Raw genomic sequence first — 27,539 nt, forward strand, 5'->3', positions numbered from 1 at the left:
GCTTATCAGTTAAGACACTGTTGGGGCTCTATGAGTCAGCATACAGCTCTCCCAAGTCCAGAACAAGTTACTATAATCATCTGATTTGTGGCCACTAGTAATCATGATAGAATGCCTGGGTTGGAATTCTAGGCCTGCCACTTACTAGCTATGTGACTTGGACAACTTAACCTTTTTTTTCTGTGCCCCAGTTGGAGATAATACCTTTACTGCCTCATATGGTTATGATGAGGATCTGATAAACATCACAATAGCACTTACCCAATAGTACACACACAATAGCACATCACAATAGCACTCACCCACAATGGAACTTAGAACAATTATTGATATATGATCAGCACTCAGTATGTGTAAACTATGACATGCAGGCCAATCCACCTAGAAAGGCCTATTTTCAAAAGCTCATGTCCTCTGAATTGAGGAACCACAGATCAGATCAGCCTCTTCAACCCCTCACGAGGCTCCCATTCATGTAAGACACCCATGGCTTTGTAATGGCACCCAACGCTCTGGGCTGGCATGAAAATTGTGTGACTCACATCATGTGCCTCCCCAAGAAGGTGAGGCTGTTGCTGCAAAGCTGACTAGTTTGTGGAATGTAAGGACTTTTCATTGATTAGCTTTGGGGAAACCACTGTAAGCAAGTCTTAAACATCATCACATTTGATTGGTTTGTAAGTTGTGGCAAGTGAACCCAGGTCTAACACTTAGGAACAAGGGAGAAAAAAGGAAGATTTTGTTACTTGTGATCAGTTTTTTACTCCACAGATTTTCTGTGAGTTGGGTTCAAAACATTTAATTCCACTTTTTCCCTCTATGTGGCACCTCATTTGTTACCAGGATTTTACAGATGGAGACACAGAAATGTGAAATGAATAGCCCAAGGCTATCTTCTCCCACTACTCCCAGCCCTACCCTGCTGTGTGTAATTGTGGAGCCACGGACAATGTACCAAGGCAGCAAACATCACTGGCTTGAAGATGACTAGTAGCTGTGGTCAGCTTGCTGGGGACCCATGCTCCTGAGGGTTCTTAAGAAGTGTGGGAGGACTCCTAAAGCTGTTGTTGAAATCAGTTTAGATTATGGGACTAGGAACCCGAGGAAGCTAAATTTACTTTACAAGTCAACTGGATTAGCACTAAAGTAATTTTCCTTGTGTAAACCCAATTTTAGGTAATGCATGAGCTAAATTTGGAGCAGGGGGCTGAGACACAGATTTCCTGTGCTGTCGAGCTCTTGCAGATCTCAGCAGATAACAAAGCTATTATCCTGGCAGAAATGGAAGCATCCTCAAATCCTGTCAGATGGCAGCATGGACAAAAATTACAACCAAATGTATTTTTAAGCTGATGCACTTTCTTAAGTCTGGCTCCTAAAAGCAAAACATGCTCTTCTAGGAGAAGTTTTAGTAAAAACATAAGAATGCTGCTGGTAAGGAAATCTCTAGGTGATGCCACGGACTGACAACAGAGGATTTCTGATAGAAGAAAGAGACAAGGATTTGGACCAAGTTTCTGAATGGAATCATTGTCCTTTCTTTTCGTTTTTTCTTCCTTCTCCCTCCTCGCTTCACCCCCACCACCTCTAGAGTTTCTTAGCAGGCATTTTGGAGGAAAAGATTTGGATCAGAAATTCAGAAATTACCTGAGCTCACAAAAATATGGTATGAAAGTATTTTTTAAATGGTTTCAAGTTAAAGGTCTTTACTCCACTGCTCCTAACAGAGTCCCTTAATTTCCTACCTACTCTCAGCCCCTCCAGCACCATCCTGCATTCTGCTTCCAAGATACATGAGCTTTCTGAAGAGCTGGTGAGAATGTTGAAACTTCCTGGCCTTGGTTTCCCATCTGGTAAAATGAGGAAGACCAAAGCTTAACTCTCACAAGGAATACGCAGGCAATGAACACTGTATGATTTAAGAGACCCTTGTGATATATTGAGTACTAACTTTGAAATTACAAACAGAAACAACCCTCCTTTGTTACCCTGTGTTTTAGGCAGGAAGCAAGCAGAAGAAAGATGAGGATGGGAATTAGAAGACTTGTGTTTTAATCTCAGCTGTGATACTTACCAGCTGCCTGTCCTCAGGGTTCAATGTTCAACTGACCTGAATGCAAAACCCAGCTCTATACCTGATAGGCTGTGTGACCTTAGAAAAGTTACTTGGTGCCTCTTACCTTCAGATTCCTCATCATCAAATGGAGAAGGAAGTACTTGCCTCTAGTGGTCTTCCTTCCCACTTTACAATACATTTATGCACATAAAATCTAGTTAAAACAGACAATATGAATAAAAGAATAATTTGATTTTAGAATAGGCATAGGAGAAAAGTGAGCTGCCTTCATTGCTTTGAATATTAGAAGGATTTATCCACCGATTCTAATTGCACTTGTTCATTAACTCCACGAATATTTGATTAAGAGTTATGTTCCTATTGTACGTATGGAGAATACCTGGCCTCATGGAACAGATAGTGCTATGTGGTATGGACAAAGACAGGGAGACTGAGTGTGCAGAGGAGGTCATGTGACCTTTACTGGAGGGATATAGCAAAGGCTTCCTAGAAGAAGTGATGTCTAAACTGACAGAGTTAGCTCTGGTCTGAGTTGTATCTGTTGGTAGGGCTAAGTAATAAGACATTTGGACATCAGAAGCCCCCAAAAGACAACATATTCCTGCCCATCCCACCCTACCATATAATAAAAGGAAGGGAGGAGGGCCTGAATGAGGTAACTCACACCTATAATCCCAGCACTTTGGGAGGCAGAGGGGAGGATTGCTTGAGCCCACGAGTTTGCGACCAGCGTGGGCAACAAAGTGAGATCCTGTTCTCTACAAAAAAATACAAAAATTAGCTGGGCATGCTGGTGTGTGTCTGTAGTCCAAGCTACTTGGGAGGCTGATGCACGAGGATTGATTGAACCTGGGAGGTTGAGGTCGCAGTGAGCCGAGATTGTGATTTTTCAGAAAGGATAAGTAACTTTGCCTACAGGGCTCTTCTATAGTGCAAGGAAGATTCTATGTGTGAAAGTGCTATCTAGGCATTGTGCACCACATCATAAGTGCAGGAATGGAGCTCAGGGCTTGAGTCAAAAAGATGTGATTTGAGCCCAAACTCTGCCACCTGCTCAGAGTGCTCAGAAAATACCCTGGAGAAGTTACTTATCCTTTCTGAACCTCATTTTCTTCATTCATAATTCCAGCTACAGCAGCCTCATAAGACTGTGAAGATTAAAATTAATAGGAAATGTGTAATTTTTAAGTAAACTTTAATGTAAGCTGTTTTCATGCCAATCTTGTGCATTGGAGCTGATCTATAAGGTATAGAAGATTTGGCTGCCTCTGATCTGATAAAACTCAGAACAATAGTTGATGCCACGTCTCTCAAACTGGGGTGTCTGTAAGACACACCTAGAGGATGGACTAAAGATGCAGATTGCCAGGAACCACCCCCAGATATCTAAGCCAGGGGTTTGTATCAGAAGTATCTGTGGAGCTTCTTTTGCATTCCGATTCCTGGCCCAAGCTCTAGAGACTGTGATTCAGTAGCTCTAGGGTGGGTCCAAGATACCTGTGGCCCTTTAAATAAATCATTTTCCCTGGGTTTTCTGGAGATTTGGATTTAGTAGGACTAGGACAGGGTCCTAAACATTATTTTTAGCAATCCCCCAAGGGATGCTTATGACCCTGTAAGGGTGACCTATATAACAGAAGCTTGTTGAAACTTGTTGCCAAATGACTTTCTTCTGTACCTCTCCATACATAATCTCCAGAATACAGAATGTCCCTTTGAGTCCTCATCTCTCTGACTTTTCCATTTAAGACTGTAATTGCTGAACACTCTTTTGCTAACTTTTTGTTTTAGAATGTTGTATTGGGGTGTGTGTGTGTGTTATGTGATGGGTGGAGTGGAGGCTCACTCGACCTGACTTGCCTAGGCATTGGGAGCCCCACAGTGATTCCCACGGCCAGCTCTGCCCTTGTCACTTAACTCTTCATCCCAGAAGTGGAGTGTTGAATTCACCCAGCGATTTGAATGTTCTGGTTAATTGAGATTTTTAAAGACCACAGTGACTTCACATTTTGTGTCCTAGCACTTAAAAGCTAAACAGTGATTTTTTTTTTTTTTTTTTTACATGGAGTCTCACTCTGTCGCCCATGCTGGAGTGCAGTGGTGTGATCTCGGCTCACTGCAACCTCTGCCTCCCAGGTTCAAGCGATTCTCCTGCCTTAGCCTCCCTAGTAGCTGGGATTACAGGCATGCACCATCATGCCTGGCTAATTTTTGTATTTTCAGTAGAGACGGGGTTTCACCACGTTGGCTAAGCTGGTCTTGAACTCCTGACCTCAGGCCATCCACCCACCTCGGTCTCCCAAAGTGCTGAGATTACAGGCATGAGCCACCATGCCCAGCCTAAACAGTGATTTTAAACTAAACACACACACACACACACACACAAAACAAGAAAACAAAAAAATCCAGATGTTAAAAATATGCTGCCCAAATCAAAACCAAAATTTATACAACCATACAAAAGAATTAAACATGTCATTTATTCGCCAGTAAAATGATTATGATTTAATGCAGAGCCAAACTCTGACCACCAATGCTGAATATTTATGGCTGGCTCCCTCAGAACACAGAGGTAGCTGCAGAAATACGCTCTTATTCTACCCTACCTTCACTTGATGAATGATTATTTTACTTAGTAATAAAGTGAGTGAGACCGAATTTGAAAATACATCAGAGGTGAGGCCCAGTAAAATTATATTTATAAATAGGGGTTATTGTAATCAGCTCTAAGTGGGCTTAAAATAGAAATCTAAAAAGTGAATTGTTAAAAAAAAAACACAATACAATCTTTACTAATCAAGAAAAGCACTCAATTGCTGGCACTTTAAAGTGCATTCTGAAAATCTATTAACAAAGCTTTACTTAAAAAAAAGACCCCTAGTTCCCTTATTTAAACTTGTGAACAGAAAGAAAAAAACACAAAGGTGAAACATAATAGGTACTGCATAATGATCACAAGGATGGAACAGCAAAGAAAATGAAAAAGGAATTTATGATGATTACCCTGTGAAAACTCTCTGAAGCACATAAAGCTTTTTAATCACCTAAACTAGCTATCATTGCTCAGAATCATTCTCACATTTGTATAGCACTTGACAGAGAGCTTTGTGGTTAAGAGAGTCTGAGGCTTAGAGCCAGACATTCTAATTCTAAGTTCAAATGCTGGCTCTGCTACTTACTGACCACCTGCACTCAAGTAAATTACACAACCTCTTAGTGCCTCACTTTTCTCATCTGCAAAATGGGGGCACCAACTACTGAAAAGGTTATTCTAAAAATTAAATGAGATAATATGTGTAGAGCACTTAATCTAACGCCTAGTACATAACGCACATAATAAATGGTACCTCTGACTATTATTATTACTCTATGATCATTTTGACAATCATGTGAGGAAAGTGTTATCATCCTTGTTTTACAGATGAGGAAACAGAAGCTCTTGGGGTAACATGACTTGTGAAACTGCATGCTGCTCCTCAGTGGCAGGGTGGGGACTCTGGACGGAGGAACTGGCAAGGCCTTCTAGACCTTTGACGTGCATAAACTGGCATGTTTAGAGAATAATGAGGGAAACAAAGTGAAACAAAAGACCATACCCGTGTGCTAAGAATTTATTACCCGCACATCAAAAAACTTATCCACCACGATCAAGTTGGCTTCATCCCTGGGATGCAAGGCTGGCTCAGCATATGCAAATCAATAAACGTAATCCGTCACATAAACAGAACCAAAGACAAAAACCACATGGTTATCTCAATAGATGCAGAAAAGGCCTTTGATAAAATTCAACATCCCTTCATGTTAAAAACTCAATAAACTAGATATTGACGGAACATATCTCAAAACAAAAGAGCTGTTTATGACAAACCCACAGCCAATATCATATTGAATGGGCAAAAGCTGGAAGCATTCCCTTAGAATACTAGTACAAGGTAAGGATGCCCTCTTCTCACCACTCTATTCAACATAGTATTGAAGTTCTGGCCAGGGCAATCAGGCAAGAGAAAGACAAAAAGCGTATTCTAATAGGAAGAGAGAAAGTCAAATTGTCTCTATTTGCAGACAACATGATTGTATATTTAGAAAACCCCATCGTCTCACCCCAAAAATTCCTTAAGCTGGTGAGCAACTTCAGCAAAGTCTCAGGATACAAAATCAATGTGCAAAAATCACAAGCATTCCTTTACACCAACAATAGACAAGCAGGGAGCCAAATCATGAATGAACTCCCATTCACAGTTGCTACAAAGAGAATAAAATACCTAGGAATACAGCTAACAAGGGATGTGAAGGACCTTTTCAAGGAGAACTACAAACTACTGCTCAAGGAAATAAGAGAGGACACAAACAAATGGAAAAACATTCCATCCTCATGGATAGGAAGAATCAATATTATGAAAATGGCCATACTGTCCAACGTAATCTATAGATTCAATACTATCCCCATCAAGCTACCATTGACATTCTTCACAGAATTAGAAAAAACTACTTTAAATTTCATATGGAATCAAACAAGACCGCATATAGCTAAGACAAGCCTAAGCAAAAAGAACAAAGCTGGAGGCATCAAGCTACCTGACTTGAAACTATACTACAGGCTACAGTAACCAAAACAGCATGGTACTGGTACCAAAACAAACATATAGACCAATGGAACAGAACAGAGACCTCAGAAATAACACCACACATCTAAAACTATCTGATCTTTGACAAACCTGACAAAAACAAGCGATGGGGAAAGGATCTCCTATTCATTAAATGTTGCTGGGAAAACTGTCTAGCCATGTGCAGAAAACTGAAACTGGACCACCCTTCCTTATGCCTTATACAAAAATTAACTTAGGATGGATTAAAGACTTAAATGTAAAACCCCAAACCATAAAAACCCTAGAAGAAAACCTAGGCAATACCATTCAGGACATAGGCATGGGCAAAGACTTCATAACGAAAACGCCAAAAGCAATTGCAACAAAAGCCATAATTGACAAATGGGATGTAATTAAACTAAAGAGCTTCTGCACAGAAAAAGAAGCTATCATCAGAGTGAACAGGCAACCTACAGAATGGGAGAAAAATTTTGCGATCTATCCATCCAGCAAAGGTCTAATATGCAGCATCTATAAGGAATTTAAACAAATTGACAAGAAAAAAATAACCCCATCAAAAAGTGGGCAAAAAATATGAATAGACACTTCTCAAAATAAGACATTTACATGGCCAAGAAACGTGAAAAAAAGCTCAATATCACTGATCATTAGACAAATGCAAATCAAAATCACAATGAGATACCATCTCACACCAGTCGGAATGGCGATTATTAAAAAGTCAAGAAACAATAGATGCTAGTGAGGCTGTGGAGAAATAGGAACACTTTTATACTGTTAATGGGAACATAAATTAGTTCAACCATTCTGGAAGACAGTACAGCAATTCCTCAAGGACCTAGAACCAGAAATAACATTTGACCCAGCAGCCCCATTACTGGGTATATGCCCAAAGGAATATAAAATATTCTACTATAAAGACACATGCACACATATGTTTATTGCAGCACTATTTACAACAGCAAAGATATGGAACCAACCCAAATGCCCATCAATGATAGACTGGATAAAGAAAATATGGTACATATACACCACGGAATACTATGCAGCCATAAAAAGGAATGAGATCATGTCCTTTGCAGGGTCATGGATGAAGCTGGAAGCCATCATTCTCAGCAAACTATCACAAGAACAGAAAACCAAACACTGCATGTTCTCATCATAAGTGGGAGCTGAACAATGATAACACATGGACACAGGGAGGGGAACAGCACACACCAGGGCCTATTGAAGGGTGGGGTTGAGGGGAGAGAACTTAGAGGACAGGTCAATAGGTGCAGCAAACCACCATGGCACATGTATGCCTGTGTAACAAATCTGCATGTTCTATACATGTATCCCGGAACTTCAAGTAAAATAAAATTAAAAAAAAAAAAAGAATTTATTACCCGTGAGGGAACAGGATGTATATGACTTCATGCTATACTGATTAGTAGAGGACTGGGCACACTTGTGATTTTCCTTTGGACTCATCAGCATCCTCCTTGCAAAGTCCTGTCACACATGGCTTTAAGTAAAAATAATAATGATAATAAATAAAAACCCATCTACAAGAGGACAGCTGAGTGTGGTAGAGAGAGCTGCCCACAGCACCTAGGGTGTGGATAAGAACCCTGACTCTTCTATGTACTAGTTTTAGGATCTTGAACTGCTTCACCCCTCTAAGCCTGAGTTTCTTCATCTATAATAGGGGATAATAATAGTAAAGACATTTTAAGAAATGTCCTAAGGGTAATATAAGGTAACATAGATATATAGCCTAGTGCAGAGTTTCTCAATCTCAGCGCTGTTGACATCTGGGGCTGGAGAGTTGTTTGTTGGAGCGAGCTGGCCTGTGCACTGTACGATATTTAGCAGCATCTCTGGCCTTAAGCTACTAGATGCTCATATAATACCTTTCCAGTTGTGATAACCAAAAATGTTTGTAGACATTGCAAAGTGTTCCCTGGTGGGCAAAATCCCCCTCACTAGAGAACTGCTGACCTTGCCCAAAGCCTGGCACAAATGGGTGGTCAATGAATATTAATTCTTTCCCTCCTTTTAGATAGAAACCTTTTTTTTTTTTTAAAGTGAAGTGAGGCACAACTAACTTGGAGTCATGTTAATTGAGATAATGGGAGAACTGAAATCTATATTTTCAGTAATACAAAAAAATTAAGTGTCCACCGTTATTTAGAGAACACTGTGCATTCACTTATGAAAACATACTACTTATAAGGACTCATTTGAAAGTCATTTACATTCAGTTAATATACTAAGTTCTCAAAGCCTCAGAAAACATATTTAAATCACAACCATTTCAGGCAAATTTTAATTGATAATTGTAGTTAAATATATTGAAATGGCAATTATATATTTTTTAAGAAACAAAGCAACTATTTCTGACTTTGTCCTCTACTGCAGATTAACTTTCCCTTTAAATAAGCAGCTTAATGAAGTTTTGTTTCACTCACATACCTAAAGTAGAGGACATTTTATAAATGTTGCACTGAGATTTTCTAGTTTCTTACTAACTTTTTAAGCAGGAAATTCTTTTCCATAGCGAACCTAACATCTTCCTGCTGCTTTTTTAGCCTGTTTCCTATTGTTCAAACTTCAGTGGAAAATGAGACCAGATGTTCATAAGAAGAGCCTCATTCTTGTGTACCTGGAGATTGTAAGTAACACCAGGCCTGGCCTGGGACTTCCTCATCTGGACCAATGATTCTCAACGGGGGGGGGGGGGGGGTGATTGTCATCCCAGGGGACACCTGGCACTGTCTGGAGACACTTTTGGTTGTTGAAATTGGGGAGAGAGGGTTTGCTGGCATCCAGTGCGTGAAGGCCTGTAATACACAGGGCAGCCCCTACAACAAGGAATTATTATCCAGGTTCAAGTGTCAAGGTTAAAAAAATCCTGCTCTAGACCATGGCTCGGAGATGAATTGAGCAGATGAACAATGAATGAACTGTTTAAAAAAAGCGAAGTCAATCAAACTCTACTTGTCTGGCTTTGAGATAGATACCTGTTGCATTCTTCAGGAAGCTTTTTCTAAGCCTACCTTTGTGCATATTCCCATCACAGCACTTGTATCACCAGCACAATGCTGGCATACAGTGGACATTTATAAAAGGCAGATGAATAAAAGCACAGCTATGAGGCCCAACAATGAATCTCCAGGGTTCCTTAACCTCCCTCTCTGGACACATCAATGTAAGCTCTGAGGGACTGACAGGGACTTCTCTTTGTGAGAAGAAAGAAGTGGGTGTGAAGGAGCTGGGTTTGCTTGTCTCACCCTTCCGCTGTCTACACCAGGAGTTGAAGTTTATTTTCCTTCTTTGCCTCACACTGACAGGGACAGAGGCAATAGATTTGGTTTCATTTACCATTTCACTTAATCGCCTGAAATGTAAAAACCGCACAAACAGATATGATTCCATACTCTCCATGCTCCTTCTTGTGGTGCTGCTAAGTGGAGCTGTTAAAACAAACAGGAGAAATGTGGAGGTCAGAGTTCTGCTACCTACTTCTAGTCTACTTAGCTATTGGTGCCTCTGTCTCCCATTCTCTCCAGACCTCTCCCCAGACCTACTTGTACCTCTTGAGAGCAGGACCTTCTTTTCCTCATCACCTGAATACAGGAAGTGTTACAGTTATTAATGGGGACCAGCTCTTAATGTTTGACCAGTAACTATATTGCATACACCTAAAAGCAGGGGTCTGTAACAAGTTGAAAGGAGATGACAATTGATCTTAAAGCATTACCCAAGCAATTTCTAAGATGCCTTTTTATTCCTTGATTCTGCCAAACATGCTTCTGTCACAAAGCTTTTAGGTTAGCTGTCCTGTTTGCCTGGAATTATCTGTCCCTCTCTCTCAGATAAATGTATGGCTCACTCTCTCACTTCATTCAAGCCTTTGCCCAAATGTCACCTTATCGGAGAGGCCTCCTCTAATCAACCCATGTAAAGCAGCAACCTCTACCACGTTACTCTCTTTCTTCTCATTGTGATTTCTGTTTCTTCTTAAGCATCCTTGGGTTCCCCCTCAAGAATGTAAGCTCCACAAGCAATAGAGCAGAATTTGTGCCTGTTTCTTTCACTGTCATATCCTTTGTTCTTAGAACAGGAGCTGGCTCACGGTAGGTGCTCAGTAAATATTTGTGGACTGAAGGAAAATCTCAGGGCCCTTCTTGGTCAGGAGCTTGTACCATTATGTCTCTACCTCCTCCCCACCCCACCACGCATGATGGGTTATTTAGTGCATTAGTTAATCCCTCCTCTCTTAATCAATTCCACATGTCCATATCTGGTTATTACTTAGTGTTTACCCAAACAGCTTAACTAAAGGCTCCCAAAGACTCCTTAGGAATGAGACAGGACCATGGTGAACAGAGACTCCCCTGTTCCCTACCCCATGGCACTATTAGCCTCTCCACGGCCTCAGGCATGGAGTTCCTTGATGTCCCGGTTTAAGGTTTTTACTCTACTGTAGGCATAAAACTCTTCCCTGTTTACTTTCTGCACAGAGCAGCTGAACGGCTTTTTTAGAACCATTGCAGAAGGTAAAAGTAAAAATTTCTACCCATAAAACTGTGTAAAATACCCTCATGATTTCATCTGTGACCCTGAACCTTTCTTTTTCTCCAAATCCCTTTTATTTTTGTAAAAGAATGCACTACGCACCAGCATCTGGCTTGTAAAAATAAATACAGTGACTGGCTTTCCCAAGTAACTTGGCCTAATCATCCAGTGCTCCTGAAAAGACCCGTCTCCTGAGATGCAGCAATCTTACGAACGATCTATTCCATGGTCCAGGCACAGAGAGGGCACTTACATGGGTTGAATTACACACCCCAGAGTATATGCATTTAGAATGAGGACTAACTCTTGACTCTATAGAATTAGATGTTTTCCTATGGTGGGTAGATTGCTAATGCTTGGTATTCCCTTAAAACACATTTGTCATGACTCAGTTATGTGTAGGCTTGATCATTTGAGGGCAGGCACTAGTAGGGGTTTGATATATTCCCAGATGAATTTTACATCTTTTACTTAAAAACAAAATGAAGGCTTGGAGTATTTATCAAAATTAAGTGATGCTGATATAAAGTAAATAGATATCACTATCTTTAAATCAAGGTATCAATTATTAACATTTGGGGATATTACTGATAGGCTTATTTTGTTTGTTTATTTCTTGAGACAAGGTCTTTCTCTGTCACCCAGGCTGGAGTGCAGTGGTGTGATCACAGCTCACTGCAGCCTCAACCTCCTGGGCTCAAGTGATCCTCCCACCTGTGCCTCCTGAGTAGCTGGGACTATATGAACACACTGCTATGCCTAGCTAATTTTTTATTTTTTATTTTTAGTAGAGATGAGGTCTTGCCATGTTGCCCAGGCTGGTCTCAAACTCCTGGTCTCAAGCTATCCTTCCAACTCAGCTTTCCAAAGTGCTGGGATTATAGACACGAGCCACCACACATGGCCAACTTTTTTTTAAAAAAATTACCAAATCAAAAAAGTCAACTGAATTGAATTTAACTCAACATCTATTGTGCATGATTTGCAATATTTTTAAACTTTTCCAAAATTTAAAAATAGCCAGTTAGCTGAAAAATAAACTCAACCTTTTTTTTTTTTTTTTTTTTTTTTGAGACGGAGTCTCACTCTGTTGCCCAGGCTGGACTCAGTGGTGCGATCTTGGCTCACTGCAACCTCCGCCTCCTGGGTTTAAGCAATTCTCCTGCCTCAGCCTCCTGAGTAGCTGGGACTACAGGCACGCGCCACCACGTCCACCTAATTTTTGTATTTTTTAGTAGAGATGGGGTTTCACCATATTGGCCAGCTGGTCTTGAACTCTTGACCTTGTGATCCACCTGCCTTGGCCTCCCAAAGTGCTGGGATTACAGGCGTGAGCCACCGCACCCGGCCTATTTGATCTTTATTTTCAACAATAAACCCACAAACTTAGTTAAGCAAAATGAGCATGTGTTACTTGAAATTTTAATTATTTTACAAATAACTGTCAACTAAATTTACTGTCGGAAAAAGACATTACTCAATCTGCAAACTTTAAAGCATTAGGTCAAGCAACTAATTTATTTTTATCATTATTTCTTTATTTACAGCCAACTAGAAAATACAAACATTTTATTTTTGCTTTTATAGTTTCCAGTTGGAACGCAAATGCTCTGGAGCAGAATGTTCCTCTGGCGGCCTCTGATGAGTTCAGATGCTCCGATGACTTTTGTTATCCTTCTCACACCACCGTGACAAGTATAATAGCAGGTGGCATTGACTGAGCACTTAGCAGCTATTTACTGAGGGCTTCCTATGGCACTGTGCTTTGCAACAAACTGGCATATTGGAAGGATCGCCAGAACTGAACACAGATTTAACATATCAATCTGTGGGGCTTTGGCAAGATTCTTCACCACTCTGAGGCTCAATTGCCTGATCCCTGATGTGGAGGTAGTATTAGCAGTCTTGCCTGCCTCGGGGAGTTGTTTGTGATGACATGCACTGTGAGCAGGATATGGCTCCATGGTGGGAGTATACACTAATGTGTAAGATTACAGGTTCACTCCTCAGCAGCCTCCCTTTATAATCCCAGAAGAAGGCCTGCGAGAACACAATCTCTGCTTCACTTCCTGGTGTATCTACAGCATTGGGGCCCACCAGTAAACATTTCCTGATGACATGAATAATATGTGTGAAAGTGCTTTATGAGCTGTAAAACAGGGCAAAATTCCATTATATTATTGATAACATTAAATTTCCTTCAGCAACTTATTTCACCCATAGCCCCGATATTTATTTTTCATCATTATTGGGGCAACTATTTATTTAGTACTGAGAAAGTTATTTCAGGCTGATGAAGTCCTGAAGTCTAAAAGGATCTATTTCAGTTCTTTATCAATATCACAGAGCTGATTGTGCCCCCACAGTCAGCTGGGATGAAAGAAGAGGCCTGTAGTACCTTGGGGAACAGTGATCCCCTCTGGCTGGACTATGCAGGACTGATCCTGAAGAATCCCAAAGCCCTGGAACCACTATAAACAGGGAGGTGTGACTGACAACTGTGACAAAATGGGACAAATTACACAGACTCATACCAAATCCAGGCCTGCACCTAGCAAAGTGCTTTAAGTTCTGGGCTTCACTGGAGCCCTAGTTTGTGCTTAAGCTTAGTTTGCCTGAGAATTCTGGCATGTGGAGAGGCAGCAGAGGTGAGCCAGTGAGAGTCTTAAGACAGACCGTGGAACCTCCAAGACCAGACCTCACACTAGGGGCCAAGTCAGAAACATGCTTTTCTATTTGCTGCAAGCACAAATGAAGAACTTGTGGTGCCTGAACTGTACAACCCGGGCCCCTTCTTCCCCATTTCAGACGGGGTTTGGGACTGAGTTGGCAGGGAGCCTACCTCTGGGTGGGGACTCAGTGCATCTAAAAGCACAAATACTTGTGATAAGGGTCTTTCACCCTCACTTATCACTCACAGCACAAGCCTCCAGATCCAGTAAATCAGGGGCTTTCACTTTATTTCATCACTGCCCTGGAGTCTCCTCAAATTACCTGGAACAAATTTGAAAGGGCTGAAGTTCCTGTAGAGTGGGAGAAATATCGATTTGTGACAAGCACATGATCCAGGCTGAGGGTTAAATATAGGAGAGTGTAAGGCAGACGCTAAGTCTTACAGATGAGTAGCAACTGTGTGTAAATTGACGGAGAACGCAGCCTTTTGCATAGATTTGTCCATGGACTAGCACTTACTATTCAGCAACTGCCAATCCTTCATCTTTCAAATCCTTCAACCTCTGAAACAAAACCCACCTAAATTCTCAAACTGTCCACCACAGCTCACCCTCCAGAGGTTCTGAAGCTTGAGGAACATGACTGCTGGGTTTAGGAAAACCACTTTTCACTGAATGAGAACACTGGGTTTGGAAATCTGGCTTCCAGTCCTGGCTCTGCCATAACCAGCTCCAGAAATGTAGGCAATTTGCCACACCTTATTCTTTTTTTTTCCCTTGGTAAAATGGAAATAATTACACCTAGAACCAAATAACTTTGTTCTAGGTAAAGAAAGCATTGTCTCAAGGAGATATATATATATATATATATATATATATATATATATATATATATATATGTACATACACACACACACATATATATGTATATACACATATATGTATATACACACATATATATATACACACACATATATATACACATATATGAAATACGTATATATGTATGTATTTCAAAAATGCATAAATACAATCTTGTCTGTAATAAACAGAATAAAGGCCCCTAAAAATGTGAATGTACTAATCCCCAGAGCATTTGAATATGTTACATGGCAAGTGGGAATTAAGGCTGCAGATGGCATTAAGATCAGTAATCAGCTGACCTCAAAATAAGGAGATTCTCCTGAATTTTTTGGGTGGGTCCAGTGGAATATAAACATCCTTTAAATATGGAGGAAAGAGGCAGAAAGTCAGAATGTTACAATGATGCAGTGTTCAGAAGGATTCCACCGTCTGTTGCTGACTGAATTTGGAAGAGGGCCGCTAGCCAAGAAATGCAGGCCACCTCTAAAGCCTGGAAATGACAAAAAAAATGGATTCTCCCCTTGAGCCTCCAAAAGGAACCTTAATTTTAGGCCAGTGAGGCCCATTTTGGACTTCTGACTTTCAAAACTGTCAGACAGTCAACAAGTTTGTGCTACTTTTTTAGAGTAGCCATTAAAAAATTAATTTAGCAAATGAGGAAACTAACATACCACCCATAAGACTGTACCATTGTCATCATTGTTTACATTGTCAGAATCCTTGACATCATCATCATTATCATCATCAAGACTTTATTTCATGGCTATTATTAAAAAAAAAAAAAAAACAGATGCTGGTGAGGTTGTGGAGAAAAAAGGAATGCGTATACACTGTTGGTAGGAGTGTAAATTAGTTCAACCATTGTGGAAGACAGTATGGTGATTCCTCAAAGACCTAAAGACAGAAATACCATTCGACTCAGCAATCCCATTACTAGGTATATACCCAAAGGAATATAAATCATTCTATTATAAAGACTCGTGCATGAGTATGTTCATTGCAGCACTATTCACAATAGCAAAGACATGGAATCAACCCAAATAACCATCAATGATAGACTGGACAAAGAAAATGTGGCATGTATAATATACTCCATGGAATACAATGCAGCCATAAAAAAGAGTGAGATCATGTCCTTTGCAGGGCCATGGACGGAGCTGGAGGCCATTACCCTTAGCAAACTAATGCAGGAACAGAAAAGCAGATACCACATGTTCTCACTTATAAGGAAGAGCTAAATGATGAGAACACATGGACACATGGAGGGGAACAACACACAGTGGGGCCTATTGGAGGGTGGAGAGTGGGAGGAGGGAGACGATCAGGAAAAATAACGAATGGATACTAGGCTTAATATCTGGCTGATGAAATAATCTGTACAACAAACCCCATGACACACATTTACCTATGTAAAAACCCTGCACATCCTGCACAAGTACCCCTGAAATTTAAAGTAAAAAATTAAAAAAAAAAAAGACTTTATTTCAAATACAGCCTGGGAATGAGATTTCAAGCAATGTATAATTTTGCCAAAATTTTCAGAAACCAAATCAGATGGTATCTCATGGAGTGAGTGACAAAGGGATTTTATCTTTAAGAATGATATCATATTGTTTCTATGCAAACACTGATGGTATTGTTCACATTATTTATTTATTTTACAAACCCTTTGTTCCTAGTACAAAAGTATACTTCAGAGCAAATTATTTTAGAATAGTATTAAGAGGTTTATTTAGAATATCTTTGTTAACATAGCTAAAAGATCTAAGGACTAATCTTGGCTCTACCAATTCTAAACTTCATAATTTATAGCCTATCACTTTACTTCTTTGGCCCTGGTCTCTCTTTCTGTAAAACATTTCATGTTTGAACTAGATACTCTTTCTTAGATCACTTCCAGTTTTAAGAATGTTGAGTTTAATTTCTTGTTTTGTATAATGGGAGACCATGACCTAGAGGAAGTAAGTTTTACATCTAATTTCTAATAATTCAGATATTTTTGGGGTAAGCTTTTACAATTGAAGTATAATATACATACATAATTCTGCACAAATGATAACTATAGAATTCAATTAATTTTTGCAAAGTGAACACAGCTCTGTAACTACCACCTAAATAAAGATATCGAATGTTATGGCACCCAGGAACCTCCCCTATGACTTTCCTGGTCATTCCCTTCAAGAGGTAACTATTATTTTGATTTCTATCACAAGTGGGAACTAACATGGCATTCACCCATGTTGCTGCCTGTAACTATAATTCATTACTTTTTGTTGCTGTATATTATTTTGCTGTATGAATATATAGTACCATAATTATCTATCTTATTGCTAGTAGAAATTTGGGCTATTACCATTTGGAGACCATAATAACTTAGATTTCTCTTCTCAAGCTAATGTTTGTAAAATATAAAGCATTTTGTTCTATTTAATTGAACTTAGTATCCCTGGCTTATTTATTTTGAACATTCCTATTTTACATTTTCTGTCCAGCAGGGAGAAGTCTAAGAGATAAAATCAATAAGGCTAAGCAGATTGGCTTTCTCTGGATACTGTACCTTATCCGTGTGAACAGGAGATTTTATAGTGACTTGTTTCAGTATAAACAAAGAGGACTGGAATAACTGATTGCTGAGGACTCCAATCATGGCAGCACTATATGATGTGAATGTAAAATAAGCATGACTGACTGCAACAGGAAGGCAGCCTGAACCCACCTGAAGAATCCTCCGGCCATCCGATTTGATGATATAGTCAGTAGGACTGTTTGGTTTGCTAGTAACATAAATTCAAAGCTTCAGGAAGGAGACTGGGCACAGCGGCTGATGCCTGTAATCCCAGCACTTTGGGAGGCCAAGGCGAGTGGATCACTTGAGGCCAGCAGTTCTAGACCAGCCTGGCCAATATGGTGAAACCCTGTCTCTACTAAAAATACAAAAAATCAGCTGGGCATGGTGGCACATGCTTATAATCCCATCTACTCAGGTGGCTGAGGCATAAGAATCGCTTGAACCTAAGAGGTGGAGGTTGCAGTGAGCCAAGATCGTGCCACTATACTCCAGCCTGGGCGACAAAGCAAGACTCTGTCTCAAGCAAAACAAAAAAAACAAAAACAACAAAACACACACACACACACACACGCCAAAGCTTCAGGAAAAAAAGGAAGACTAAAATATATGGTAAGTAGGCTGTTTCATTGAACTGAAATGCAAAAGTAAACCAGAGATGTAAGTTGTCACAAGATCTCTCTTCATTTCTTTGGTTCTCTTTCCACTGCTCTATCCATACAGTGAGTAAAATTTTACATCTTAACTCTCTCCTGGTCCTCATTCCTAGCTTGGCCCACTCAAGACCTGACTTGAATTAAACATCAAAATCATGGTTTCTAGAGCCCCAGTTTCTGGATGGGATAGGGTAGAGGAATGACAGAGAATGATTCCCAGAGAAAGGGGTGTTGTTTGTTAAAGGAAAAATGTGCTTGCAATAGACATAGAAAACTTTGGAGAGGGACAGTCTATGGTAGTTATTTAAGAAGAGTTACTTAGTATTTCATGAATTATGAGTCAGACTTTTTGAGTCAAACTTATGTTAAGAGAGGGTTTCATTTATGACAAGCAATAGTTGGCATTTTTTAATCCTGTGGTATAGTAGAAGGAACAGCTTTGAAATTAGATAGGCCTAGTTTTCAATGTAAGTTCTGCCACTTCTGGCTGAGTTTCACTGGACAAGTAATTTAACTTTTCTGTAAAATGGGCATAATAATAATGCCCACCTTGTAAAGTTGCTTTGAGAATTAAAGACAGATGTACAAGAATTGAGCACACTGGTACATAATTTTTTCTTCCTGCTCTTTTCCAGTGTTCAAAGGTGAAGTGGCATAATAAATTAGAGAGGGGTGGAGAGGAAGATTAAACCAGATTTAGAAGTGTTGCAGTCTGGCACTGAGATCTCTAGCTGTGGGGTCTTAGGCAAGTTACTGTATCTCACTGTTTTTCAGTTTCCTGACAAACAAAAAAAAGAGGTTTAGGACAGGGGGTTTCTATTGCTTTTGGGAGGCCAAGGGTTCCCTAGAAGTGCTTAGGTATTGCTGAGTGTGTGTGTGTGTGTGTGTGTGTGTGGTAGGAGGCAGTATGGGGGGAGGATAAATAGCAAGGAAAGTACCATTTGGTAGAATTTCTCTTACCTCCCACCCCTCTTTTAAAAATCTGTTTTATAAATTGAGGTTTTGCGTCAGATTTGTATTGGGGAAAAAAAAGGTTTGCTGTTTAAAAAACTAAAAAGCATCTTGAAAAATACCAGATGAGATGCTCTCTCAAGTCTTTCTTGCTCTAAAACATGAGGCTCTGCTAAATGCCTTCCATTGTTAAGGCCGAGCTACCCCCAGAGCCAGAGGCAGCCTGGACATTTTCAGCAACCCATTAAGTCATCTATTCTGGGACAGCAGGAAAAACAAACCCTACAAAGGGCAGTGGCTAAAACAGAAGGAGAGAGAGACTCATCCAGCTTGTCCAGAAAACAAACCCAACACATCCTCTCAAGATGCATCCTTAATATAATATAGGAAATGTCATCAGGACCATAAAGTTGTCTCTTTCAAAGTGGATGAACCACCCGGCGTTGCTTAGATGACAACTTAGGGTTTCCCGGCTTCAACAGAGGACAGCTCAAGAGCCCAAAGCTGTCCTAAGTGGTCACCCTTACTAAAACAGTTGGCTCTGTGTGGTAACTGTGAAAACATCTATGTCTGTCATAAGCCCCACTGATGATGGATGAGTCTAAACAGAAGATATTCACAGGGGAATAAGGGATCTAGCTTGGGCATTTTGTGCTCTGTTGAGCTAGGTAGGAAGCAGAATGAAAAGCAGATTATTCTTTTGATAAGAAATGCATTCTTAGAGCAACAACCACACGAGGAAAAGAAAGGCTCCATTATTTCTATAAAGGAAGATTACACACAGATAATTTATATATTGAAGTCAGGTATGCTGGAAGGCACCTTAAAGATAATCTAGTCTGGTAGTTTTCAAACTTTTTTGGAGTAGGTTTTCTAGCAGAAAGCTTAAAAATGGGATACATTCAAAAAGTTTCACCAGAATATTAATTCAGGTTGAAGTAGGAATGAGGGACTCAGCCCTGCCTGATCTATGCAACCACCTCCTTCTCTACCATAACATCCCTTGTAGGACAGACTCTCAAGACACCTCCATGAATCTTTGAGGGCTCCCAGGAACAGTTTAAAAATCACTCATTAGTCCTACCTTCCCTATTTACAGATGACAAAACTAAGCACAGAGAGGCCAAGTGATCTGCCCAGAATTCCGGGCATACTGAAAAGGGAGACCAAAGCTAAAGCCAGGCCTCCTGATGTCGAGCTCAGTGTTCTCATTATTATACAACATGGGATCATTCCCAGAAGACTTTTGAAACCACCTACGGTCACCTCTTAGGAGTCACACAGTAGGATATAAACTGCTTAAAGTCTCTGTGAAGTTTCTTTCTTTGCTTGTCTAAAGACTATCTGGAAGGAAGGGAGGAACAGAAGGAGGAAGAGAGATAGGGAGGCATGCAGGGAGGAAGGGAGGGATGCAGGGAGAGAGGGAGGGAGGGAGGGAGGGAGGGAGGGAAGAATTACATCTTAGCTCCAAAAGCATGGGCAACTACCCCCACCCACCATAAAGCCACACCCAAAATTGTAATAAGTAATTTGAAAGGGGAAAAGAGATGATATCAAAATGGCTATTTGTTCACTAAATTCAGTGACTTCAACAAGTCTTGAAAGAAACACATGGTCAAAAGCCCCATCCATCCATTGATCCATCCATCCAACTAGCAGACACTGCTCATACCCATCACTTCCTGCAGGGATATGGAGGTGAATGATCCTGGACTTTGAGAAACTCAGTTTTGAGGAGAAAAGGCATGGCTTGATGCTAAATCTTATGTTGGGAACAGAGTAGGAGAAGAGAGACATGGAGAAGAAAGGAAGCAAGGGCAGGGAAGGGGAGAAGAGGAAAGAGAATATAGTGGTGGCTGTGGTTAGTTGGGGAGTGTGGTGTGGAGTGAGAAGGAAGAATACCAGGTGGGCATTATGCGTGGAAGGGTAGGACATGAGGAGGAGTATTTCCATGGCTCAGAATGGGACACATGCCCAGGAACACCAAAGACCAGACTGGCTACCAGCAGGCTAAGGATGATTTTCGGGATCCCAGGGTACAATGGGATCAAAGATTGTCATTTCTTTTTCCTCTACATCAGCAACCTCACTTATTACATGTGATTACAAATATACTGAATCTTTGATAAATTAAAAAGGGGTTCTTAGGCTCCTCATGGTGTATAATCCTAGGATTACAGTATTTCATCAGCTGTTTAGATTTGTTATTGTGAAATGTGAAAGAAACATGTTTTTGTTTTAAGGCTGGGCACAATCTGTATTTCTACTCTAGTCAGACCTTTCCCACACTTATCCCATGATGCTAAAGTGTGACTGGCCGGGGTATGGAGGAAACACCACCGGCTCATCCTTAATAATTTTTTTTTAAAAAGCATTTGTGGGTTAGATGCACTTGCACATGTGAGAATGGACTACATGTTGCAGTGGGTTTGGGGATTAAGAGATAGGCTTCAGATCCAGATGGATGGGTATTTGAATCCTAGCTGCCTCTAATCATCTACAGCATCTTTAGAAAAGTATTTAACTTTCCTGATTCTCAAGAGAGGCTGATAACAATAAAGATACCAAACTATTAGGGCTGCTTTGAGGATTACTTAAATTACACATTAAAAAATGTCCATGATGACAATAGGCCCATGTGAGTGTGGGAAGTGGATGTTAGGGCCCCTAGACAGAACTGAGTTCTCTAAACTCTGAAATCAGAAAAAGGAAATCCACCAGGGAAAAAAGGGCAACTTTAGTAATACTGGTAGACTAAATAGCTTCCCTCCCCATCTCCCACCTTTCTCTAGGCCTGGGAATAAGACATCACATTGATTTTCACTGAGGAAAACCATCCCAGCCATTTGCTTATCACCAGGACAACTTATTTTTTGTTTCTTCCTCTGTGTAATCAAGTGCAAACAAAATCCAGATTCTAGTAAGTAACAATGGCCACATGGGGTAGGAACTAATTTCCTCTTGGAAACATTGAGCTTTTGGGTCATTTCCCTGTACTCTGATGACAGCATATCCCAATTTGTTTATTTGTTTATCTTTAATTGTTGCTCTATGTACACTTGACAGCAATTGAAGGTGCTTACGTACTAAGCAGAGCATCAAAGAGTTTTTACAATTAAGGCAGCTTAGAATTCATGGGATATTTGACATAATCAATGTTTCAATGCATCAACTAAAGTTCATCCAAATCTGACTTTTGAGATCATCTGCTTTTGTTAATAATATTTATGAACACAATTATGTTTTTCTCCCAAGGCCTGTCACATGACTCACTGTCAGTGTTCCTTGAATGAACCATGAGACACCCCAGACTTGGAATAAATGCAATTGATCTGGACATTGAGAAGACAACAGGCTTTTTCTCTTCAATATGCGGAAGACTTCTGTATTAGTCTGTTCTCATGCTGCTAATAAAGACATGGGTAATTTATAGAGAAAAAGAGGTTTAATGGACTCAGTTCCAGGTGGCTAGGGGGGTCTCATAATCATGGTGGAAGGTGAAAGGCACATCTTACATGGAGTCAGGCAAGAGGGAATGAGGACCAAGTGTCTTACATGGTGGCAGGCAAAAGGGAATGAGAACCTCCTAAAACCATCAGATTTCATGAGACTTATTCATTATGACGAGAACAGTATGGGGGAAACTGCCCCCATGATTCAATTATCTCCCACCAGGTCTCTGCCACAACACGTGAGAATTATGGGAGCTACAATTCAGGATGAGATTTGGGTAGGGAAACAGCCAAACCATATCATCTTCTTACATTTCCCTTGTTCTACTGTGAGTAACAAACCTTTTCCTGCATTCAAAAAACTTCAAGTTTTGGCCAAATTTTCACATATTCTTTCCTCACTTATGAAAAGTATAGATACAGACACAGAGATGTATCTCAGTTATTATTAACATTTTCAGAGAAGATGAAAAATGAGTTCAATGTGTCCATTCCAGCCACTTCATTCCCAAGTTAATGTCCCTCAACAGAGCTTATTTACACCAACAGTTCTTTTTTTTTATTTTTTTTTTATTACTATACTTTAAGTTTTAGGGTACATGTGCACAATGTGCAGGTTAGTTACATATGTATACATGTGCTATGCTGGTGTGCTACACCCATTAACTCGCCATTTACCATTAGGTATATCTCCTAATGCTATCCCTCCCCCCTCCCCCCACCCCACAACAGTCCCCAGAGTGTGCTGTTCCCCTTCCTGTGTCCATGTGTTCTCATTGTTCAATTCCCATCTATGAGTGAGAACATGCGGTGTTTGGTTTTTTGTCCTTGCGATAGTTTACTGAGAATGATGATTTCCAATTTCATCCATGTCCCTACAAAGGACATGAACTCATCATTTTTTATGGCTGCATAGTATTCCATGGTGTATATGTGCCACATTTTCTTAATCCAGTCTATCATTGTTGGACATTTGGGTTGGTTCCAAGTCTTTGCTATTGTGAACAGTGCCGCAATAAACATACGTGTGCATGTGTCTTTATAGCAGCATGATTTATAGTCCTTTGGGTATATACCCAGTAATGGGATGGCTGGGTCAAATGGAATTTCTAGTTCTAGATCCCTGAGGAATCGCCACACTGACTTCCACAAGGGTTGAACTAGTTTACAGTCCCACCAACAGTGTAAAAGCGTTCCTATTTCTCCACATCCTCTCCAGCACCTGTTGTTTCCTGACTTTTTAATGATTGCCATTCTAACTGGTGTGAGATGGTATCTCATTGTGGTTTTGATTTGCATTTCTCTGATGGCCAGTGTTGTTTCCTGACTTTTTAATGATCGCCATTCTAACTGGTGTGAGATGGTATCTCATTGTGGTTTTGATTTGCATTTCTCTGATGGCCAGTGATGATGAGCATTTTTTCATGTGTCTTTTGGCTGCATAAATGTCTTCTTTTGAGAAGTGTCTGTTCATATCCTTTGCCCACTTTTTGATGGGGCTGTTGGTTTTTTTCTTGTAAATTTGTTGGAGCTCATTGTAGATTCTGGATATTAGCCCTTTGTCAGATGAGTAGGTTGCAAAAATTTTCTCCCATTTTGTAGGTTGCCTGTTCACTCTGATGGTAGTTTCTTTTGCTGTGCAAAAGCTCTTTAGTTTAATTAGATCCCATTTGTCAATTTTGGCTTTTGTTGCCATTGCTTTTGGTGTTTTAGACATGAAGTCCTTGCCCATGCCTATGTCCTGAATGGTAATGCCTAGGTTTTCTTCTAGGGTTTTTATGGTTTTAGGTCTAACATTTAAGTCTTTAATCCATCTTGAATTAATTTTTATATAAGATGTAAGGAAGGGATCCAGTTTCAGCTTTCTACATATGGCTAGCCAGTTTTCCCAGCACCATTTATTAAATAGGGAATCCTTTCCCCATTGCTTGTTTTTCTCAGGTTTGCCAAAGATCAGATAGTTGTAGATATGCGGCGTTATTTCTGAGGGCTCTGTTCTGTTCCATTGATCTCTATCTCTGTTTTGGTACCGGTACCATGCTGTTTTGGTTACTGTAGCCTTGTAGTATAGTTTGAAGTCAGGTAGCGTGATGCCTCCAGCTTTGTTCTTTTGGCTTAGGATTGACTTGGCGATGCGGGCCCTTTTTTGGTTCCATATGAACTTTAAAGTAGTTTTTTCCAATTCTGTGAAGAAAGCCATTGGTAGCTTGATGGGGATGGCATTGAATCTATAAATTACTTTGGGCAGTATGGCCATTTTCATGATATTGATTCTTCCTACCCATGAGCATGGAATGATCTTCCATTTGTTTGTATCCTCTTTTATTTCACTGAGCAGTGATTTATACTTCTCCTTGAAGAGGTCCTTCACTTCCCTTGTCAGTTGGATTCCTAAGTATTTTATTCTCTTTGAAGCAATTGTGAATGGGAGTTCACTCATGATTTGGCTCTCTGTTTGTCTGTTATTGGTATATAAGAATGCTTGTGATTTTTGTACATTGATTTTGTATCCTGAGACTTTGCTGAAGTTGCTTATCAGCTTAAGGAGATTTGGGGCTGAGTGTACTGCTTTGAGGCCTGGCGCAGTGGCTCACCCTTATAAAGCCAGCAATTTGGGAGGCTGAGGTGGGTGTATCACTTGAGCCCAGGAGTTCAAGGCCAGCCTGGGCAACATGGCAAAACCCTGACTCTACCAAAAATACAAAAAATTAGCTGGGCATTGTGGCATGTGCCTGTAGTCCCAGCTATTGGGGAGGCTGAGGTGGGAGGATCATCTGAGCCTGGGAAGTTGAGGCTGCAGTGAGCCACAATTATGCCACTACACTCCAGCCTGAGACACAGAGTGAGACCATGTCTCAAAAAAAAAAAAAAAAAAAATACTGGTTTGATTATTTTACTATTATTGTCAAATCTTGCTAAAATAATAATCATTAGCTGAGAAAATAAAATAGCATTCTGAAGGTGAAACACATTACAATTTTGTATACAATAATTTCTTATCACCTTTGGAGTAATGCTCCTAAAATACCAACAAAAGTATTATAATAATATTTAATAACAATGAAAATATATTTTTACTATTTAAAGTATAGTAAAAAAAATTCTAAAAAAAATCACTGTGTCCAGAACAAACTAGATGTCATTTTAAAGCCCTGCTCTGGCAGGTAGGTGATACTTTTTCAGTTCTGCAGAAAACATTGTGGAGACTGATTCTCCCACAAGAATTATATTCTGCAGTCTGTATTGCTTTCCAAGGATTTCAAAACAACCCTTCATGTCTTGAGGTATACTGTCTTTCGCATAAGAATTATTTTTATGTCATTTAATTTATGGTTTGTATGCTTCTCCTAATTGTCAGATACTAAGGGTCATATTTCTCTGGGCCTGATTTAATTATTTGTATCACTCAGGACACTTGGTTACAAATGGTGGGATCAGAACTGGAGCTAGTTTAAGCAATAAAAGATATTTATTGGCTCGCTAGCCAATGTATGGGAAAAGTGGAGCTGGCTCAGGGAAGACTAGACCCAAAGAATCAGATAATGCTATCTTTCATTTCCAGATCTTTCATGGCCATGGGCATTTCCAGATTTATATTACAATTGCACACCTAAAAAATGCAGGAGAGCAATTTTGGCAGCTCTATATTAGAAAACATTTGTGGAAGAATTAGAATTTGCCTAGCTTTGTCATCTGCCCATCCTTGGACCAGTCTCTGTGGCAAGAATGTGAAGCACTGTGGTTGGCACCTGGTAAGACTCTAACAGTTACTCCTCAAAAGTAAGAAGAGCTATTCTGGACATACATAGCAATAATATCCATGATCCCTTTATGAGAAGGTGTACACTTATAGATCTTCCTTTTTGGATTATTCTATAGATTGTCTCATGCTCAATAGCATTGAAAAGCAATAATTGGTGTCAAATTCTTTTGAGCAAAGAGACTGAACTAAAATGTGCCCATAGGAAAAAGATCATGAATTTCAACTTTGGCATACAAATTTTAAGCCTTGTTATCTCAAAACCACAACTGGCAGAAATGTAGCTTGGTGTGTGTCACTCTTCCAGCAATCCCCAACAAAAGCAGGAGCCTTGTATCAAATAAACACAAGCATTCACAGGCCACCCAGTCTACTGGCCTTTCTCTGATGGTACTCACCAGTTGAGTCATTATCTACATAGAGAAATCCAGCAAAAGCCTAGTTATACATGTAACTCATTTGTTATCCAAATCTGCACACTCAGAAGTTATCAGTTCCTTGTCGACAGACTGACTGATAAAAGTTACAAAAGGATTAGGATTCATTTTCTTTAAAATTTTTTTGGTTTTCATTTTCAAAAACTCTTGTCATGCTGCAGGGCTCCCCTCCCTATATTTTTGTTCTTTTTGCCCAGACCTTGGAAACTGTCTGCAGTTTCAGGGAGCACTGCTTTATATTAACATTACTGCTTATCACAAGACAATAATAAATACACTTCTATGTAGATTGAAGAATGTAAATGAAGATTAAGCCCACATTACTTAAAGTGGAAAGTATGCCATCAAAACAGAAATAAATGGTTTAGTTCCACCTAGTTACCAGGGCCCCTGGTGGCTCCAGTGTGGTTCTGATTTTCAGCAACTGGGCCATGCTCTGGCCTTGGTCTGCCATCTTTTCTCAGAATGAATGCCAACTGCATTGGCAGAACACAATCGCCACCCATTGTGTTCGTACTTATGTTTTGTATAAGCCAGTTAATACAAACAGGTGTGAACCTTCCACTACCCTCCTCATGCTAGTCAATCTCTGATTTGTCACCTTTCTAGGAACACAGGGATGACTTTGAAAATTATTCTATTGAAAAAAGACAGCATTTTAAGAAGACCACAAAACAGAAGGTGGGGCAGGAGCCAAGATGCAGCATGAATTTTACTATGAAGGTCTGAATGATGGGAGTGATTGGATGAATCAACGGCTGGTATTAAATTCACCTTATGTATCATGTATATCATATCATAGGGTCTTTTGATATTCTCTATATGTTTCAGGTGGGCAAAGATTCCCTCACTGCTCAGGCTCAAGTACATGGTATACAGAAATTGGGCTTTTGAATTCAGCCACAGGCAGAATCCTAGCTTTTCTTCTTACTGACTC

At 40.0% G+C, this 27,539-nt stretch overlaps 1 protein-coding gene and 1 long non-coding RNA gene across 5 annotated transcripts in view; one reads left to right on the plus strand and one right to left on the minus strand.

The window, feature by feature from the left end:
- Window positions 1-27,539, minus strand: part of ROR1 (receptor tyrosine kinase like orphan receptor 1) — a 409,096-nt gene that overhangs the window by 68,747 nt on the left and 312,810 nt on the right. The gene's annotated exons all lie outside the window — the stretch shown is intronic.
- Window positions 361-27,395, plus strand: LOC129059075 (uncharacterized). Its single transcript, XR_008524753.1, has 7 exons — window positions 361-563; window positions 9,255-9,337; window positions 17,273-17,958; window positions 21,746-21,873; window positions 22,209-22,375; window positions 25,968-26,157; window positions 27,212-27,395. It is a non-coding gene; the product is annotated as an uncharacterized LOC129059075 (long non-coding RNA).

The sequence above is a fragment of the Pongo abelii genome, chromosome 1 (assembly GCF_028885655.2).
Source record: "Pongo abelii isolate AG06213 chromosome 1, NHGRI_mPonAbe1-v2.0_pri, whole genome shotgun sequence".
Lineage (NCBI taxonomy): Eukaryota > Metazoa > Chordata > Mammalia > Primates > Hominidae > Pongo > Pongo abelii.